The sequence below is a fragment of the Eurosta solidaginis genome, chromosome 4, assembly GCF_040869045.1.
Source record: "Eurosta solidaginis isolate ZX-2024a chromosome 4, ASM4086904v1, whole genome shotgun sequence".
Classification (NCBI taxonomy): domain Eukaryota; kingdom Metazoa; phylum Arthropoda; class Insecta; order Diptera; family Tephritidae; genus Eurosta; species Eurosta solidaginis.
The window spans coordinates 67,455,038-67,474,429 of NC_090322.1; the positions used below are offsets into that span (position 1 = coordinate 67,455,038).

A 19,392-nucleotide genomic window follows, 5' to 3' on the forward strand; every position below is an offset into this window, starting at 1 on the left:
CTTCCCAGTTTCAGTCCTTTTTCATGATTATAGGCTGTCGTTGGGAACATGCGGATATGCGTGAGCGAACAAAGGAACATACATAAATTTGAGTATCAATGTTTACATCATCGCAGGATCAGCATTGTCAATTACAAGTGTGAGTGTATTAGTAAAACTATCAGCGTTTCTTGTAGGGCCCTACAAGAACACTGACTATCATATGACTATCATCTGATTGTCAGCAATGTCAACCTAACGATCAGCGCCTCATACAAACTTTCTATCACAAACTTAAGGGGACTTGCGCAAATGTGATGTAAACAACTGTGTACGTGTGAGTTTTTGTCTCCTTCTTATACACCAACATGGCTTACTGATTAAGTATATAGCCGTACTGCTCACTCTCATTCCTTTTCCTGGATCAGTGCTGACACTCTAACTATCAAAAGGTGTCATAAATGATAGTTTACTGTAGATATCAGGTTTGACTGTTATACTATCATAAATGACCATTGTTATATTCCACCAAAAATGAAACAATGCTTTTTGCTTTTTATTTACTTTATTTCATTACGTTTTTAATTTTGTACGTGATAAAAGCATGCGCGTTTCTTATTTCTTTAAAATAAATAGTTTTATAAGAATTCGAGTTCAAAATGTTTAATTTAAATTCAGAAAATAATAAAATAACAGAAGAGCGCTTTCCTCATGCGGAAACACATTTAAAAATGAATCACCACTAACCACTATTATTTTTCGCGTATAAATTTTTTGAGTGCGCCCCATACATTCCGCCAGCTTTTGGTATTTTTTAATATTATTTTCGATTTTTTTTTCTTTTAGCATGGAGCTTTGAAATGCTCTCTTTTTCATTTTTTAAACTTATTTTTTATATGGTTTTCGTCGGTTGAAAATGGCTGAATTTAAAAAATAACAAAACAACCGTGATAATCATTTGATTGTCATATGACAGTCAGTAGTGACAACATGATTAAATCGGATAATCTGTTCTCGCATACATAAAATTCCGTTGAGAATTATGTATCTGTCTCACATGCATTATGGTATCTGCTGTATGTTCTTTTGTTCTGTACCAGGTGTGCGAAGCCTTCCCAGTTTCAGTCCTTTTTCATGATTATAGGCTGTCGTTGGGAACATGCGGATATGCGTGAGCGAACAAAGGAACATACATAAATTTGAGTATCAATGTTTACATCATCGCAGGATCAGCATTGTCAATTACAAGTGTGAGTGTATTAGTAAAACTATCAGCGTTTCTTGTAGGGCAGCTGATTAGCGAGAGAAAGTTTTGGTATCTGACAGAAGTTAGCTTGGTTGGCGGGCGGTTTCCTCTTTTGTTTTCCTTCCTTTCTGTCTGGAGCTGCTGAAGAGGATGAAGGTAGGTATTGCATGGAATTGGAAGCTAGTCCGCTGAATTGCTTCACCATATTGCCGCAATCGAAATTGCACGTGGAAATTAGCAAATTGCATCTTCATCTAATTATTTCGGCACGATCCCATGGTACAAGCTGCTTTTACTCAAACATTTGCTTTTTATTTGGTGCTGTAAATTGAACTTCCACAAGGAAACATATAAACTGCCTCATCATTTAATGATTTAGGCACAATCGCCCAGCGCATTCAGTTTTGGCTCAATTATTTCCCTCGTGTGTGTGCTGCTAACGTGAGTCCGCATTCAAAATCACATAAATTGCACAATCATTCACGGGTCCATATACAGCCACATTGCGCAAGTTGTACTACGTCCAATATTCTATAAACCCTAAAGGTAGCTAATGCGAATGAATCTACTATATTACACTTGTAAGTAAAACAAACGAAAAAGTATGTATTATATTCCATTCGAAATTTAACAACCATTATATTGTAAAATAACAAGAGCCGAATCCAAATAATCGTATGTAATTCGTAAATATCGGCCATTATAAGTACAAAGTAGAAGTCCCAGTAGGAGTATGAGTCGTCTAGCCTGAATATTTCGATGTAAGCCAAATGCAATAATTTAATACCGACAAAGATTCGATCATTATAAGTGAAAAGTAGAAATCCTCGATAGGATTATAATAATATAAGGTGACTAATACATATTGTATTGTGACTCGTTCAAATGAAGATTCAACATAACTTGAAAATAAATTATGCATAAATGTGAAAAATGTAAATCAGAAATGTAGGAGACAGGAAAAATTATGAAGTAATTATAAATAAAAATGACTAGGAGCTAGACTTCCCTCAATGACCACATTTTATACATACACACAAGCTGATATTTGCACGCTTGGATTTATATCAGCACTTTTCCATATGGTTTAGTAATCAAACCAATTCGCATCTACAAGCACTGACTAGGGTTGACACAAATAATTAAATTTGAAAGAAACACCAGATAATGCAGATCGACGCCAATACTAAGGATGCGGGGGAGGCCTTCTACGCTGCGTTGGACACGGCATCGTTGACATAAAATGTAAGTTCCATTTGAATGATAATTTACTTTCTTTTTTTTGCATAGTTAAGTATTGTTGAAAAATTTACTAAGGCTGAGGTTTGGTATTTTTCTTTTAAAATATATGCATGAACATATGTATGCCTATACCTAGCAAGCAAAGTAAAGTAAAAGTAAGTTTTTCATAGATTTACAAAAATAGTTATTAAGCTTACAAAAAGAGCATTGATGAAAACCAAAATGTATTTGGTATCGAAAGCGTTTAGACGTCGCTTATTTTATAAACTTACTTAAATTTATTTCCCAAAACAAGTAACAGAAATGCCTGTTGGGTATATACATATATGCATATGTACGAGTATACAACCCACTACTCAGCTGTCAGTGTTGCACCTCAGTTTATATTGTTTTGTCTTTTGAGGAGATCCTTCTGCCATATATTTTGAGGCAGAATTAGAACTTAAATACATCTTCTTTCAGTTATTTTTTTCATTGTAAGAATATACATGCGTTTCACTATACAGTAATGCATAAGGTTTTCTTATTTGGGCAACCGCAACTAAACGAAGAAACCATGTAATATCTATGTATGTACACATATTGAGGTAGGTCAGTAGTTCCATTTAGCTTACCCCCACCCAAAATAGTTAGTCATACTTGACATAGATTTAAAGTTAATGGAGGTTAAATGAATATTGAATCATAGAGATAGAAAGATAAAAACGTGTTAATGTATCTGAAATACCTAAGTGTAAGCAACTAACACAATACGTATAAATGTGAATTGTATTGAATAAAATTAACTATGGAAATTTAAGTTGGAGAATGATGGTCTGATTCCTGAGGAAATACGTGTGGTAACTAATGGGGCTCAGTCATAACAGATAAAATGGCGCCAAAACTAATGGGGCTTCATCACCAGCTGAAAGCCATGGAAGGGAGGGCAGAAGCAGCCGTCCAATATTCATTACGCTGCGAAGGTAAGGTGTTATCTGGGGGGTGGATTAAGAGATGAGAAAAGCACCAGTTAAAGTGTAAGTTTTAGGATTGTAGTAATGTGTGCAAGAATAATTTATCTTGTTGACCTAGTTGACGAGGGTGTGCCTTACTCACAGCTGTGTTTGGGAACTCACGCTGCTGAAGCTCCGGGATTAAGCCAGTGCACACGCCATAGTTGTGGGTAGTAGAAGGGCACTCCTGAATGAGGAAGAATGTGTTAACGTCAAGGGGTTCATAACAGATAAAATGGCACCCAAACGAGTGGGGCACAGGAATGCACGGTACGTTTAGATAGCCGTCGACGCTTGGTGCCTCAGATAAATTCCCTCTTGGAATATGTCCTCTCCTCTGTCTGTATTAAAGATTTTTTTTATAAGGAAAATGATAGCCGGAATATCAAGTGTTTAGGCTTAAGGCTGGGTTAAAGCTAGGCCACTTGACCAGCTTATCATACTGTAAGTTTTTTCGATTCGAGGTTAGTTTTCTTGAGCCGTATATCTATACTAATATATCTTTTTGGTGGAAATGCTGATCTTCAAGGCTATATGCTTAGAGAACAGATCGCATAAGGAATTGGGAATGAACGACTTTCGAGAAGATTCCTTTTTCAGTGCCGAATTCAAATTATTATTAACTTTGGGGTATTCGGAACTTAGCTGTAGTAAGACTATATGTCTTCGCGCTTACCAATAGCTTAAAACGTAGTCAGAATTTAAGCATTTTATCACTTTAATTTCTAGTTAATGACACTAATTCACTGGTAACCACTCACTACTGACCCGTAACATATTTTACCGATAAGTACCGCCACATGACCTGGAATTCAGAACATATCTCGTGATTAATTCGTTATACCTATAAAATTTTATTAGTGGTAAATTTTTGTAAGAAATTCGTTGAATTTAACAAGTACATAAATCCTAATTTTCAGAAGTTGCTTGCACTTCTTGTGAGATACAACTCTTTGCAGATATATATACTGTCACGGATATTAGCATCACTAAGCTATTCCATCGCTAAGGCGATACTAAGGCCATGCTAAGCGGTATTTACGTCATAATCAAATCATGTATACACATATATAAGGCAGCCGAGAGATGTAAGAAGAAATTCAGTTTGATTTGAGTTCTCAATCAGTTTCGATTAAGACGATATCTAGCGAGCAATAGCTGTATTATTTTGAAAGTCAGTTTCATTTAAGCTATCAGTTTGGTTATTAAGCCAGCTAATTGCAAAGTATGAATGTTATTGTGAAGTACTTTAATAAAGGCCATTTTTCCATTATTCAATATTGGAGTTATTTATTCAACAGTTTAGTAATACGAACTTAGCAAACAGACAAATAAGAAGAATTGCAAGTAAATTCGTTATAATACATAGATTGAAAGGTAACAAATTTGTTTTACAATCGTTTACAATTAGTTTTTTTTTGAGCTAATTGAGGAGTAAGATAGAATCTAAGGCGGAATTTATAGCTTTAATTTCCTTGGATATAGTTACAGCCTCATAAATTTCCTTTTGCAGAAAATGTCCTTAAGACATAGCAACGAAAATTTGCAGTTGCGAGCAAATACCTGCCTTGTATGGCGGTGTATCTTTACAGGCGGGGATGAAACTTTGAAAACTGTATATTCACATACATTTCATAGAACTTGCTTTTTAGATTGGATGAAGCAACACCCCCACGAACTTGCTGAAGAAGAGTAGACAATTTGAAGGGAACGATCGTGCACAAATTGCCTTTGACCCTTTAAAAGATAAACTCTGCTCAGCTCCCGTTTTAGCTTATCCAAATTACAAAAAACCCTTTATAATACAGTGTGATGCTAGTAGACTTGGTGTTGGTGCGGTTCTGTCTTAAGAAAACGAAGATGGAATCGAGGTACCAATAGCATACTTCTCCCAACAAATGCCATGGTGGAGTTGCAAAGACCTTACAACGTTTGCGTATTAATTTTTATTGGCCAAATATCACTACCGACGTGAAAGACTGTAACGAAATGCGACATATGTAAACAAAGTAAAGCTCCGAACACAATACTTCGTCCACCCATGACTACGCTAAGTAAAATCGAGCGACCATTCCAAAAACTATATATAGATTTGTTAGGACCTTATCCACGCTCAGAGAAAGGACATATCGGAATTTTAATTGTGTTAGATCATCTGACAAAATTTGTACTCTTAAACCCTATCAAAAAATTTACGAGTGAACCAATTTGCAATTATTTGCTTGAACAGGTTTTTAGTAGTTACGGCATGCCAGAGATTATAATGAGCGACAACGGAAAGCAATTCAAGTCGTCGCAATTTAACAAGTTACTAAGTGACCGTGGGATAAAACACACATACACAGCACTGTACAGTCCTCAGGCTAATGCCAGCGAACGTGTTAGCCGCTCTATTCTGCAGGGAATAAGAGCCTACCTTAATACTGATCAGACACTACGGGATACCAACCTTCCTTATATAGCAGAGGCACTCCGGAGCTCATTCCATCAAGCGATCAAATGCACGCCGTACTTCGCTCTATTCGGACAGGAAATGATGACAAACGGGCAAGACTGTGCTCTTTTGCGACAATTACAAAGTTTAAGTGAACCCCTACTAGATAGAACGGATAGGCTGCAATGTATTGAGACTTCCCTAAAGGGACATTTTGAAAAAACTTTCAACTCATCAGCCAAGCGTTACAATCTCCGTAGCTCAACAAAAAAATTTTCGGTGGGAGACATCGTCTTTCGAAGAAATTTCGTTCAAAGCGATGCAAGTAAGACATTTTGCCGCAAACTTGCCCCTAAATTTATTAAAGCTAAAGTAATTGCGTTCAAAGGTAACTGCATGTACACAGTGGAAGACGAGGACACTAAGCACCAAGGTATATATCATCGTAAAGACCTACAAGAGTGCAAGTCCTATATAAGGGCTGTTAGAATCGCACCAACACTAATAGAAATTGTACAAGTCTTAATATGGACTTGCAAGTAACCGATCACACGATGACTGGTATACAGCTTACTGGTATTACGTCAGGCAAACCAAGTATCAACCGCGCTCGTAAATCGATTTGTAAGGTAAACTTTACGATGCTGAATAACAAGCTTCTTCTCGAAAATTGGTCAGACGTGTACGCGGAAAGTAACGTATCGGCGGCTTATGGTGTATTTTTAAACACTTTAAAAGTGCATGTCAATAACTGCACTCTTAATGTGAGTCAGCGTAAACAAGCTCTGCGGCTTAAACCTTGGATTACCCGAGATCTATTAAGGAAAATAAAGTTCAAAAATAAGTTAGGCAAAAAATGTGCTAAGCATCCCAATTGTAGGAAGCTTCGCTCACGCTACAATAAAATTAGCAATCAGTCCAATAAAGCAATACGCACTACGCGCGATACATTTTTTAAAAACAAGTTTAACTCAGCTTTGGGCAATACCAGAAAAGAATGGGGCGTCATCCACAGTTTCCTAAACCGGGACAGTGTAGGGAGCCACGAGCCAGTTACCCTACGTGCTGACAGCCAGCTGACTACAGACCCAGAAGAAGTTGCTAACAAATTTAATACATACTTTACCTCGATTGGTAATTCAAGTTCAACCCTTTGTGATTGTCAGTTTGCAGCCAATCTACCCTTATGCCAAGTTGCAACTAATAGTTTCTTTTTTAACCCCATATCCAGCTTCGAAATCGCTAAAATTATAAAAACATTGACCAACTCTAGCTCTTGCGGCGATGACGGTATTTCAAATAGTTTATTAAAAAAAATATCGCTCAATATAGTAGATTAACTGAAACATTTATTCAATAAAAGTATAACTCAGGGTGTTTTTCCTGATGATCTTAAATGTGCCATTGTAATCCCGATCTTCAAAAAAGGGGATAAGAGGGACGCACGTAACTACAGGCCCATATCTCTACTCCCATCGATTTCCAAAGTTTTTGAAAAGGCGGTTAAAAATAGAGTTGTGAACTTTCTAGATAAATTGAACTTTTTCAGCCCCATGCAATTCGGATTTCGATCCAGATTCTCAACAGAGGACGCTCTACTAGATTTCTGTTCAAAGGTGTACAAAGCTCTAGATAGTAAAAGTAACTGTGCTGGTTTATTTGTCGACATAACAAAAGCTTTTGATATGGTAGACAGGAATATACTTCTGGAAAAAATACATAGTGCAGGTTTTCGTGGCTTTATGTACAAATGGTTTACATCTTATCTGTCTAATAGAATACAAAAAGTTAAAGTGGGTAGTTACTACAGTAGCCTGGAGGAAGTTAATCTGGGCGTACCCCAAGGCTCTGTCCTTGGCCCGGTACTGTTCCACATTTATATTAATTCAATTTTTTCAATTCCATTGAAGGGCAAAACGACTGCCTTTGCATATGATCTTGCCATTGCGTATAGTACAACGAGTTACTTCGAACTAATATGTGATATTAGCCACGATGTACATATGCTGAGGACTTGGTTTTCTTTACACAAGCTACTAGTTAGTAACAAAACGAAGTTGATGTATTTTAGCATTGCTCCCAAAGAATTTGAGGTTTGTGATCTTTTTTTTCATTCAGCAGAATGCGCACGTTTTAACATGCATCATATGGCGTGCACTTTGAATGGCACGAAAAGTTCATTTGCAACCAACGTTAAATGCAGTGATAACTGCTTCAGGATTGATGTTGTTGAAAATTTCAAATACCTAGGCATTATAATCGATAATCATTTAAATTGGTCTGCACACATTCAGAAACTAAAACATTACTTTCTGTACACTACCCGTCAATTCTATCGTCTCAAAAAGTGTTGCACTATGTCCACTCTAAAAGCTGTTTACTATGGTCTAGTCCAATCGAAACTTCAATATGGGATTACCTGCTGGGGTGGCGCCTCGGCTAGTAAGTTGTCACCCATTGTAACACTCCAAAAGGGAATTATAAGACGCATATGTGGCGCAAACTACAGGTCTCACGCTATGATATCCTTTAGGAGACTAGATATACTACCATGTCGTCATCTATATTTATTTAAAGTCCTAAAAACGTTCTTTATTAGATCGGGGTACTTAGAAAGTTATCCGTCTGAAGTCTACAACCTTAGGAGCAATCTGCTTCCATCGGTACAAATCCCGCATGCTAGGACATCTCACTTCAGAAGTTTTTATACATACACGTCGTGCAAAATGTTCAACACTCTCCCTACTTCTGTACAAGTTATAAGAAATCTTAACCTATTTCAAAATAAAATAAAAATGTATCTGATTAGTTTTAGCCACTACGATCTAGAAGCCTTGCTGAGGACGTTGTTGTAAGTCATATGAAACTTTTTTAACTATATCAACTGTTTCTCTATCGGAACCTTAACTAATTAACGAATTATCAATTGTTTCTCTATCGTAATCTTAACTAATTATCTGAATTATTATGAGTTTATTCTATAATATTATTAAAAACTATACACCCCACACTGAAAAAGAATTTTAATATGTGAACTGGCATTTAATACTATTTTAAAAATTTAATATAAAAAATGCCATGTACCTTTCTTATGCTATAGAGTAATAGAATGTGCTCTTTCAATATTGTAATTTATTTAAAATATGCATTAAGAAATGTTTAATAAATAAATAAATAAAATAAATAAAAATAATAATCATCTTACTTACTTACTTAATTGGCGCTTAACCGTCTAAACGGTTATGGACGTCCAACAAGGCGCGCCAGTCGCTCCTTCGCTCCGCCAACCGGCGCCAATTGGTCACACCAAGAGAGTTTAAATCGTTTTCCAACTGGTCCTTCCAACAGAGTGGGGGCCGCCCTCTACCTCTGCTTCCATAGGCGGGTTCCGATAGAAACACTTTCTTGGCCGGAGCATCATCTTTCATTCGCATAACATGGCCTAGCCAGCGCAGCCGCTGCGTTTTAATTCGCTGGACTATGTTGATGTCTGCGTATAGCTCGTACTTACTTACTTACATAATTGGCGCTTAACCGTCTAAAAGGTTATGGCCGTCCAACAAGGCGCTCCAGTCGCTCCTTCGCTCCGCCAACCGGCGCCAATTGTTCACACCAAGGGAGTTTAAATCGTTTTCCACCTGGTCCTTCCAACGGAGAGGAAGTTGTACTACGACCAATATTCTATAAACCCTAAAGGTAGCTAATGCGAATGAATCTACTATATTACACTTGTAAGTAAAACAAACGAAAAAGTATGTATTACATTCCATTCGAAATTTAACAACCATTATATTGTAAAATAAAAAGCGGCGAATCCAAATATTTGTATGTAATTCGTAAATATCGGCCATTATAATTTCAAAATAGAAGTCCCAGTAGGAGTAGCCTGAATATTTCGATGTAAGCCAAATGCAATAATTTAATACCGACAAAGATTCGATCATTATAAGTGAAAAGTAGAAATCCTCGATAGGATTCTAAAAATATAAGGTGACTAATACATATTGTATTGTGACTCGTTCAAATGAAGATTCAACATAACCTGAAAATAAATTATGCATAAATGTGAAAAATGTAAATCAGAAATGTAGGAGACAGGAAAAATTGTGAAGTAATTATAAATAAAAATGACTATGAGCTAGACTTCCCTCAATGACCACATTTTATACATATGTACACATAAGCTGATATTTGCACGCTTTGATTTATATCAGCACTTTTCCATATGGTTTAGTAATCAAACCAATTCGCATCTACAAGCACTGACTAGGGTTGACACTAATAATTAAATTTGAAAGAAAGACCAGATAATGCAGATCAACGCCAATACTACGGATGCGGGGGAGGCCTTCTACGCATTTCAATGATAATTTACTTTCTTTTTTTGCATAGTTAAGTGTTGTTGAAAGATTTACTAAGGCTGACATTTGATCTTTTTCTTTTAAAATATATGCATGAACATTTGTATGCGTATACCCAACAAGCAAAGTAAAGTAAAAGTAAGTTTTTCATAGATTTACAAAAATAGTTATTAAGCTTACAAAAAGAGTATTGAAGAAAACCAAAATGTTTTTAGTATCGAAAGCGTTTAGACGTCGCTTATTTTATAAACTTACTTAAAGTTATTTCCCAAAACAAGTAACAGGAATGCCTGTTGGGTATCTACATATATATATGCATATGTACGAGTATACAACCCCCCTACAAGACAGGTACCCGTTCGCTTCCCAAGGCAGTTGGTTCTATGTACCGGAGCGACTCGGGATTTTTCCCGACCAAGGACTGTCATTTCAGTGTGACCCCATTTAATTTGTTTCGTCCCTCCCACAAATTGTCATCCTCCCAGCAGCTCCTTGCAGCAGGACTGCTACATATTCTCTTACTCCGGGAAGGTATCGAACCCAATATGGGTCCGTCTCCTGACCCCGGTCCTGAGAAATGGTTTTGCTGCATTTGCCAGAAAAGAATCTTTTTAGGACGGTCATACTCTGTTCAGTGTGTCTCGTGCAAGGGATGGTTGCATCGGACAGGTTGTTCTGGGCTTTATCCCAAAACCCGACGTCCACGTAACTTTTATAAATCTTTTGTGGGTCCTTGCTGCTCACGCCCAAGGGCGTCCCGTAGTCTACGCCTAAGCGTATCCTCACTACCTTCCAGCAGCTTCGCTGCTCAGCAAGCCACAACAAGTACCCGCTGCTGCTCGCGCCCCACGGCGCCAACAACTCAAACAGCTGATACCACTCATAACTACTACCTTCGTAGTAGAGCTGGTAGCAATGCTGAGCATCAGCCCCTGCCCCCGTCTTCTTCTCCACCCCTCTTTTCTGGCAGCAATCGTGCAGGTCAGGGAAACAGACTCTTAGTCCCTGCCTCCGTTTGCACCGTCTGCCAGCACAGAATATATAGGTTTGCGACATCCGCTCAATGCAGCTCCTGCCTTGGGTGGTGCCACTTTCCTAGATGTTCTGGTCTCCGCGACGACAACCCCTCGACGGGTTTCATCGCGCTATGTTGCCAGGTCGCAAACCCAAATCATCCGGGTACCCCAATGCTTGCCCAAGGGCGCCCAGTCCCAAGGCCATGACAGCAATTGCGTCCTGCCCTTCCACAACCTAGGCGTAGTCACCCCTCACTTACCCCTAGAGTGGCGGCGTCACCCCTCATGCACTTCAGAATTCTGCAGTTCAACTGTAATGGACTAACTGGGAAGATTACGGAGATAGTCGATTTCATGAAGCGGCACAACATCCGCATTGCTGCGATTCAAGAGACTAAACTCACAGCAAGATCTGCATTGCAGACCTGCTCTGGTTATAATGTCCACAGGAAAGACCGCGGGAGCGGAAATGGAGGCGGCCTCGCGTTTATTATACACCACTCTGTGCAATATCATATATTTGATCATAGCATCGACCGCAGGGACAATGTCTTAGAACGTCAAAGCCTATCTGTCCGGTCAGGCGATGCAAATCTAGAAATCATCAACATCTACATCCGTCCTGTCACCTGTTGCCCCAGTGGATACCGCCCTAATATCGAGGCCTTACTCACTGGCAACAATCGCATTATCTTAGGCGATTTCAATGCCCATCACGACCTATGGCATTCAAACTTGCGGGCGGACAGTAGGGGTGAGATGTTGGCGGATCAAATAGACGAAACGACGTTCTGCACAATAAACGGAGACGCCCCCACACGTATGGTAGGAAGCTGTCATAGCTCGCCAGATATCTCAATCGTGAGCGCAGAACTCGTAAACTGCGTCAACTGGCAGCCGATGGTAACATTGACATCCGACCACCTGCCCATACTTATTTCGTTCGAGCGTACCGCCGACTTCATCGTCACCGAAAAACGCACTTTCATAAACTCCAAAAAGGAAAGTGGGAAGAATATAAATCTGCAACAGACAGCAGCTTTCCTGCCCTCCCTATCCCGACTGATGCCAGCCAAGGGGAGCGTGCCTTCCGTAAGGTCATTGAATCCGCCTCGGCACATTTCATTCCCGCCGGGAGAATTCCCGAAATCCGGCCCACTTCCCGGCGGAGGCCGCGAGCTTAGCGAGGGAACGCGACCTTACAAGACAGCTTGATCCAGGCGACCCCCAAACAAGGGAAATAAACCAACGCATCAGATTGCTTGTGGACGAACACAAGCGGGCGAAATGGGAAGAGCACCTAAGAGGTTGTAACCTCTCTACCGGTGTAGGTAAACTTTGGTCCACCGTAAAGTCCCTATCGAATCCGACTAAGTACAAAGACAAAGTTTCCATCGCCTTTGGCGATAAGGTGCTGTCGGATGCGAAAAAATGCGCGAGCGCTTTCTGCCGACAATATATAATGCATCCTACGGTCGACAAAGATAGACGGAGAGCCAATAGACACGCACATAAACACAAACTCAGCGCGTCATCAATTACCATCACCGCTAGAGAGATTGAGGACGCCATTGGTCGCGCTAAACCATCCAAAGCAGTGGGCCTAGACGGCATAGCCATGCCGATGCTTAAAAACCTAGGGAAAGAGGGTTTCAAATATTTAGCGCATGTCTTCAACCTGTCTCTTTCCACCTTTGTCATACCCGAGAAATGGAAAATGGCCAAGGTGGTCCAGCTACTAAAGCCTGGGAAACCAGCTAACGTAGGTGAGTCATATCGTCCGATATCTCTCCTATCGCCAGTGGCAAAGACGCTTGAAGCCATTTTGCTCCCTTATTTCCAAGCACATTTGCAGCTAGCCCCTCATCAGCATGGCTTCAGAAAACTCCATAGCACTACCTCCGCGCTAAATGTCATTAGCACCCAGATAAATTGCGGTTTGAATCAATATCCCCACCATAGAACAGTACTCGTAGCGTTAGACCTATCAAAAGCTTTTGATACGGTCAACCATGGCTCGTTACTGCAAGACCTGGAAGGGTCTACCCTTCCCCATGTCTTAAAAGGTGGACCGCAAATTATCTGGGTGGTCGGCAGGCATCGGTGCAATTCAGAAACGAAACATCAAAACAAGGGAGAATTAAACAAGGGGTGCCACAGGGTGGTGTACTATCCCCGCTTTTGTTTAATTTCTACATATCTAAGCTACCTTCACCACCGGAAGGAGTCACAATCGTTTCCTACGCCGATGACTGCACAATAATGGCCACAGGCCCAGGCACAGAGATCGATGAGCTATGCAATAAAATAAACGGCTATCTCCCTGATCTCTCCAGTTTTTTCGCCTCGCGAAACCTGGCATTGTCACCGACTAAATCTTCCGCGACCTTATTTACAACATGGACGCCCCAAATGTCGACCATATTGAACATCCACGTCGATGGCACTACGCTACCGACTGTCCTACACCCCAAAATCTTGGGTGTGACGTTTGATCAGGATCTACATTTTGGTGCGCACGCAACCACAATTGTTCCAAGAATTCAGAGCCGTAAAAAAATCCTCAAATCCCTTGCTGGCAGTACCTGGGGAAAAGATAAAGAAACGCTCTTGACCACATACAAAGCAATTAGCCAGCCGATTACGTGCTACGCGTCACCCATATGGTCGCCAAGCCTAAAAACCACCCACTGGAAGAAACTACAGGCCTGCCAAAATACTGCTCTCAGAATCGCCACGGGCTGTCTTCTTATGTCCCCAGAACACCATCTGCATAATGAGGCGAGAATACTCCCCATCAGGGAGAGAAATGAGATGCTGACCAAACAGTTTCTGTTGAATACCCAGAAACCTGGGCATCCCAACAGACATCTGATTGACGAACCAGCACCGCCTAGGGGCCTAAGGAGTCATCTCCGTAAGCATTTTGAGGAAATGTGGCACCTGAGAACCCAGCCGTATGAAGCGGAAAAACACAAGCAGGTCCTTGGTGAACTCCATAGACAGGCGTCGGACCTTTATGTCGGGAATTGCCCGGTGAATCCAGTACTTGAAGAAAAATATCCAGAACTCGCAGAAGAGGAACGCATACTCCCCAGGGAAACGCGTGTCAGTCTTGCTCAACTTCGTTCTGGATACTGTAACAGGTTAAACTCTTACCTATCCAGAATCAACCCCGACATACAAAATGTATGCCCTGCTTGCAATGTGTCCCCACATGACACCAACCATCTCTTTAATTGTAATGTGGAACCAACGCCTCTAACACCCCTTTCCTTATGGTCCACCCCTGTTGAAACGGCAAGTTTCCTTGGACTCCCGTTAGAGGATATTGATGACAATTTGTGATCGGTCGCGGCTATTAGGTGGGGCGAGCATTGCTACAACAACAACAACAACAGGTACCCGTTACCTAATCGTTACCAATAACTTGGTCACCAATTATCGTCTTAATGACTTTTACATTGCTGTCGCGAAAAAGGTAACGCATGCGCTCTCTCAATAGTGTACGTGTGACTCGCTTTCTCGCTCTTACCTATTGTGTTTTCGACATTCCTTCTCGCTCGATGTTATTTACATTTTTAAGTTACTTCATTAGGTATGTTTTCGTTATCGCTAACCAAAACATATGCAACAACAACACGGGTAACTGGCCTATCGGTTACCCGTACCGGTTACCTTCTGTCAATTCGCTTTTTATATGAATGAAACGCGTCCTTTGTTTAAATAATATTTAATTATGAATAAATTATGTATACAATGGTTTTTACAAATAATTTCCTTTATTTTCTAGTAAACCTTATATATGTGCATATTTATATGTACTAACTACATATGTAAAGACATAAACTCATTCGTAGTCGTGCCCTTTCTGACACCATTTTGAGTTTCGAAGCTCACACTGATGGTGCTCAATTTCTCCTGCGCGGGTGGTGTTGTTAGTATCAGTTTGCATAGATATGAGTGTTGTAGATATAATACCGGAATATATGCATCCCCATTTCGTGCTATCAAAGTCGATTTGCAGGTGATGTTGAGCCTTTGAACTTGACCCTTTCCCATAATATGCGTGGTAGGGCCTTATATGTGATACTAAAAAGGCCGAGGGACAGTTGTCGCAGTTTTCTTGTAGTTTGAGCAAATGTACGTTCTTCTTACAGCCACAGCTGGAATATTGCTATGCCCACATCGTCAAATCGAATTACCTAGAATGAAAAAGAAACGAATATCAGTAAGGATAGATAATAAGTTTTAAATATAACCGGAAGTGCTTAACAAATACAAGATACTCAAGGGGATTTCAGATAACCAGAATCAGGACCTGTAAAGTAAATTCAAGTGAACCTCCACCATGCCAAGGCATCTTCCGGTAGTGGGGGTAGCCGAAGATTATAACAAGGGATAATTGATAGATGTTGGGGTAATAGATAGTAAATTAGGCGTGCTACAAAAACAAAAAAAAAATAAATGCAGATGACTGTTTAATCCATTATGCGAAGTTCTTTGAATGGATGTGCAAATTGAAACGGGCAAAGTACTGCTAAAACTGCTTTCCCCGAGTAACCCGGGAACGAATTGATATGACTACGTCTATTCTTCTTTAGCAGCAGTGCCGAGCACCAATTCCCTTTTGGACAGAGAGTAAACGTTTGGTTGTCTGCAAGTTTATCATATGCCAGTACAGAACATACTCGTTTGCTGGATCTGAGCAGTACATCTAATTTTCCCAGATTTTCTGGGCTCAGCGAGGGTATCCTCCTGAATGGTGCATGTGTACCCTGTTGCCTTGCCTTGCCTGGCCACTCACCCAACAACACCAGGCACGACGGAACTTGCCTTGCGACACCCAAAGTGCACTCACGCTTCTCACGGCTCCAGCGGGTTAGTGGGCTTAGAGTATACCCGTGGTAGCTATGCCTGTCGTAAGAGGCGACTAAAATACCAAATTGATTCAAGGGGTTTTGTAGCGCAATCCTTTCAATGGGTTGCCAGCGCAATATATAGCCTCTCCAACCCAATTGTCAACGTCACCTACCCGTGGCGAATCCTGTTTCTTTAACAGCCGAGGCTCTGGCGACCGCATGTTCCTTATGGATCTACATTTGAAGGCCCTTAGTTGGCTGACATCGCTTACTTAACCGGTAGATTCTAAAGTAAAAACCAAAACACAAAATATAGGTTAGGTTGAAGTGGCCGGTTCATGAGGATCTCACATAGACTGAATGAGTCCGTAGTGTTACCAGAAGTTTGTTTTAACGACCAAGCTGAAACCCCTATCAAGAACCAGGACCTATGTTATAAAAAAACTCCGTCCTCTTGACAAATACTAGAAGCTTCCTAGGACTTAAGCCACTTGCTGCTTCTACATCTGACAGCTTTATCACTCCTAATAGCTGGAGCCTTAGCCTGGCAAACGCAGGGCACGATATTTCTCAGGGGGCCCGGTATTTCTCGGGGGGCCCACGATTTAGAGGTACTAAGACATTTTTTTTAATTCAGGAGAGTCTTTTGTTGTTCCATGTGGAAATTTTAAGCCGAATTTCAAAAGCAACGAATATTGATAATGATTTTTTACCTGGTCCCTCCAACACTGAGGAGACAATAAAAACATCAAACAAACATATATGTTTACATGAATCCGAAATCGTAAAGTTTTCGTGGTAACACTGATGAAGGTTCATCTTCAAAAAGCCTTCCAACAATACCACCAACTCTGTATCAAAGTCTAGATTATTTAAACGACTTCGATATCGGTACCGTGAATAATGAGTTTTTGCGATCTGAAGAAGTCAACGAAATAATTCGTCGAGGTCATCAAAAGTGCCCTGTTATTTTTCCACGTGATTGTCATGACGAGGCATTTCCTACCTCGTTGTTAAACAGAATCTTGCCAAATGGAAAGTGGAGCGTCACTGGTTGGTGTGGAGTGCCAGTAGCAATGCTTTTTATTGCCTACCATGTCGTCTGTTAAGCACCAATACTCTAAATCGACCTAAAATTTGTTGTCCTGGCGAATATTCGAAATTCCAGGTATGGAAGAAGCTATACGGTAAACTGCCATGACACGAAAATACTGAAGATCACATTAAATGTTATATTTAATGGCGATCTTTACAAAACCTAATTCGAAAGGAGGCTACAATTGATACACTTATCAATGAACAGCTAATCACTGAAACTCAAAAGTGGAAAGAAATTTTATATAGAATTTTGGACACTATTTTTTTTCCAAAAAGCGAAAGGATGGACATTTTTTGGGCATCTAAGATCTCATAAGCCATTATGATCCGATACTTAGAGATCATTTGGAGAAAGTTAGGATTTCACAATAGCAGCACAAACGTTTACAAGTTCACTATCTTTCCCCAGACATTCAGAACGAGTTTATAGAAATTTGTGCAAAGCATGTGAGGGAAACTATATTAGATCATGGCAAGAAAGCTAAGTATTTTGCTATTATCGTTAATGCTATGCTTGATGCTAGTCACGTTGACTACGTTCATTTAGCGCTCACTCCATTTCAATTCGAAAGCAACAAATTTACAATTCCAGAACAGATTTTGGCTTTCGTGAATTGTAACCAAAAAACTGCTCAGAAAATCGCTGATCTAATTTGCCATACATGATTGAAGATTGTCGTGCACAAGGGTATGATAACGGCGCCAATATGAAAGGAGCTTACAACGGAGCACTACGTCACATTCTCGATAAAAACTCGAATGCTGATTACTCGCCTTGTGCAACCCGCAGCTATGATAGCGTTTTCTTTTCTGGATAAAGTGTTACGCAAGCGTTGTTGTTCTATTCTAAAAAACAGGCAACGCCTTTACGGGGTATTTCGTTCTTTTTTGAAAATTCTTGCCTGCTCGCAACGCAAAAGCGTTACACTTTTACCCTGTATAAAATGGCGGAGTGGCAGTGCAACTTTGTGAAACTCTCAATTCGCTTTTAAGTTCCAAATATACTCTGTTAATATGAGTGAATTTGGTGAGTTGAAATGTTCTTTGTATGCAGTATAAATGTTGATCATTTTCTGGGGTAGGAGTAACTCTATTGTTGTCGTTGTTGTTGTAGCGAAAAGGTTGCTCCCCGAAGGCTTTGAGGAGTATTATCGATGTGATGGTCCTTTGCCGGATACAGATCCGGTACGCTCCGGTACCACAGCACCATTAAGGTGCTAGCCCGACCATCTCGGGAACGATTTATGTGAACACATTAAACCTTCAGGCCATCCCCTCCCTCCCCCTCCCAAGTTCCATGAGGAGCTTGGGGTCGCCAGAGCTTCGTCTGTTAGTGAAACAGGATTCGCCGCGGATAGGTGAGGTTGACAATTAGGTTTGGGGAAGCTATATATTGCGCTGGCAACCTGCAGGGTTGCGCTACACAGCCCCTGGAATCTGATATTTTAGTCCCCTCTTACGCATACGACATGCATACCTACCGCGGGTATATTCTGACCTCCTAACCCGATGGGGTAGAGTATTACCATTTACTTAGGCAACAATTTATTTCAGAAAAGAAAACGCTATCAATTTATGTGGTGTTGATGCTGCAGAATGTTGTACGGCTGCAATTATTTTCTTCGGCAGTACTCCACAACGATGTGACATCCTCAAAAAAAAATGTACCTAGCTCTTGTCAGGTCATGGGTCGTCCCCGCGTTGGGCTTCACTCACACCTTGGCCCGCTTGGATGTAGGGAGCCTCGCATGTCGAGGTGGAGTACGCTGGTAAACAGCAGGATTGAATTAAATTTTTCGTTGTTCAAAATATATGAACAAATAAACCAAAGATTTACCCTCGGGTCCCCCTACTAAACCAGGGGTGATATCCACAGTAGGTTGCGCAGAACACCTCTCTACGTTGGTGGCCTACGGCCGCGCGTAGAAAGTAGTACCCTGGGTGGTTCCAACACCGGTTTGGAGACCAAAACTATATCCGCACAACACACTTATGTTCACAGTTTTTTTTTGGTGGGTACTTAACAACAAGCACCTGAAGAGCACAAACTTTCACCGCAAATATCTCCGGATAGAGATACAAATTTTAATTTCCGCCTTCGGTATATTGTCCGCGAGATTAATACGCGTCGTGGGACACCTTTTTCGACCTTCGAGGTAGCA

At 40.5% G+C, this 19,392-nt stretch overlaps 1 long non-coding RNA gene across 6 annotated transcripts in view; it reads right to left on the reverse strand.

Moving 5' to 3' along the window:
• Positions 1–9,728: 9,728 nt before the first annotated feature.
• LOC137249920 (uncharacterized) overlaps positions 9,729–19,392 on the reverse strand; it is a 29,822-nt gene continuing 20,158 nt past the window's right edge. For 5 of the 6 annotated variants that reach the window (XR_010952607.1, XR_010952611.1, XR_010952612.1 and 2 more), the window contains one exon: positions 15,003–15,475. This is a non-coding gene — a long non-coding RNA (uncharacterized lncRNA). Of the gene's footprint in view, positions 9,936–15,002; positions 15,476–19,392 lie in introns of those variants that run through there. The other variant, XR_010952613.1, reaches the window with a different exon arrangement.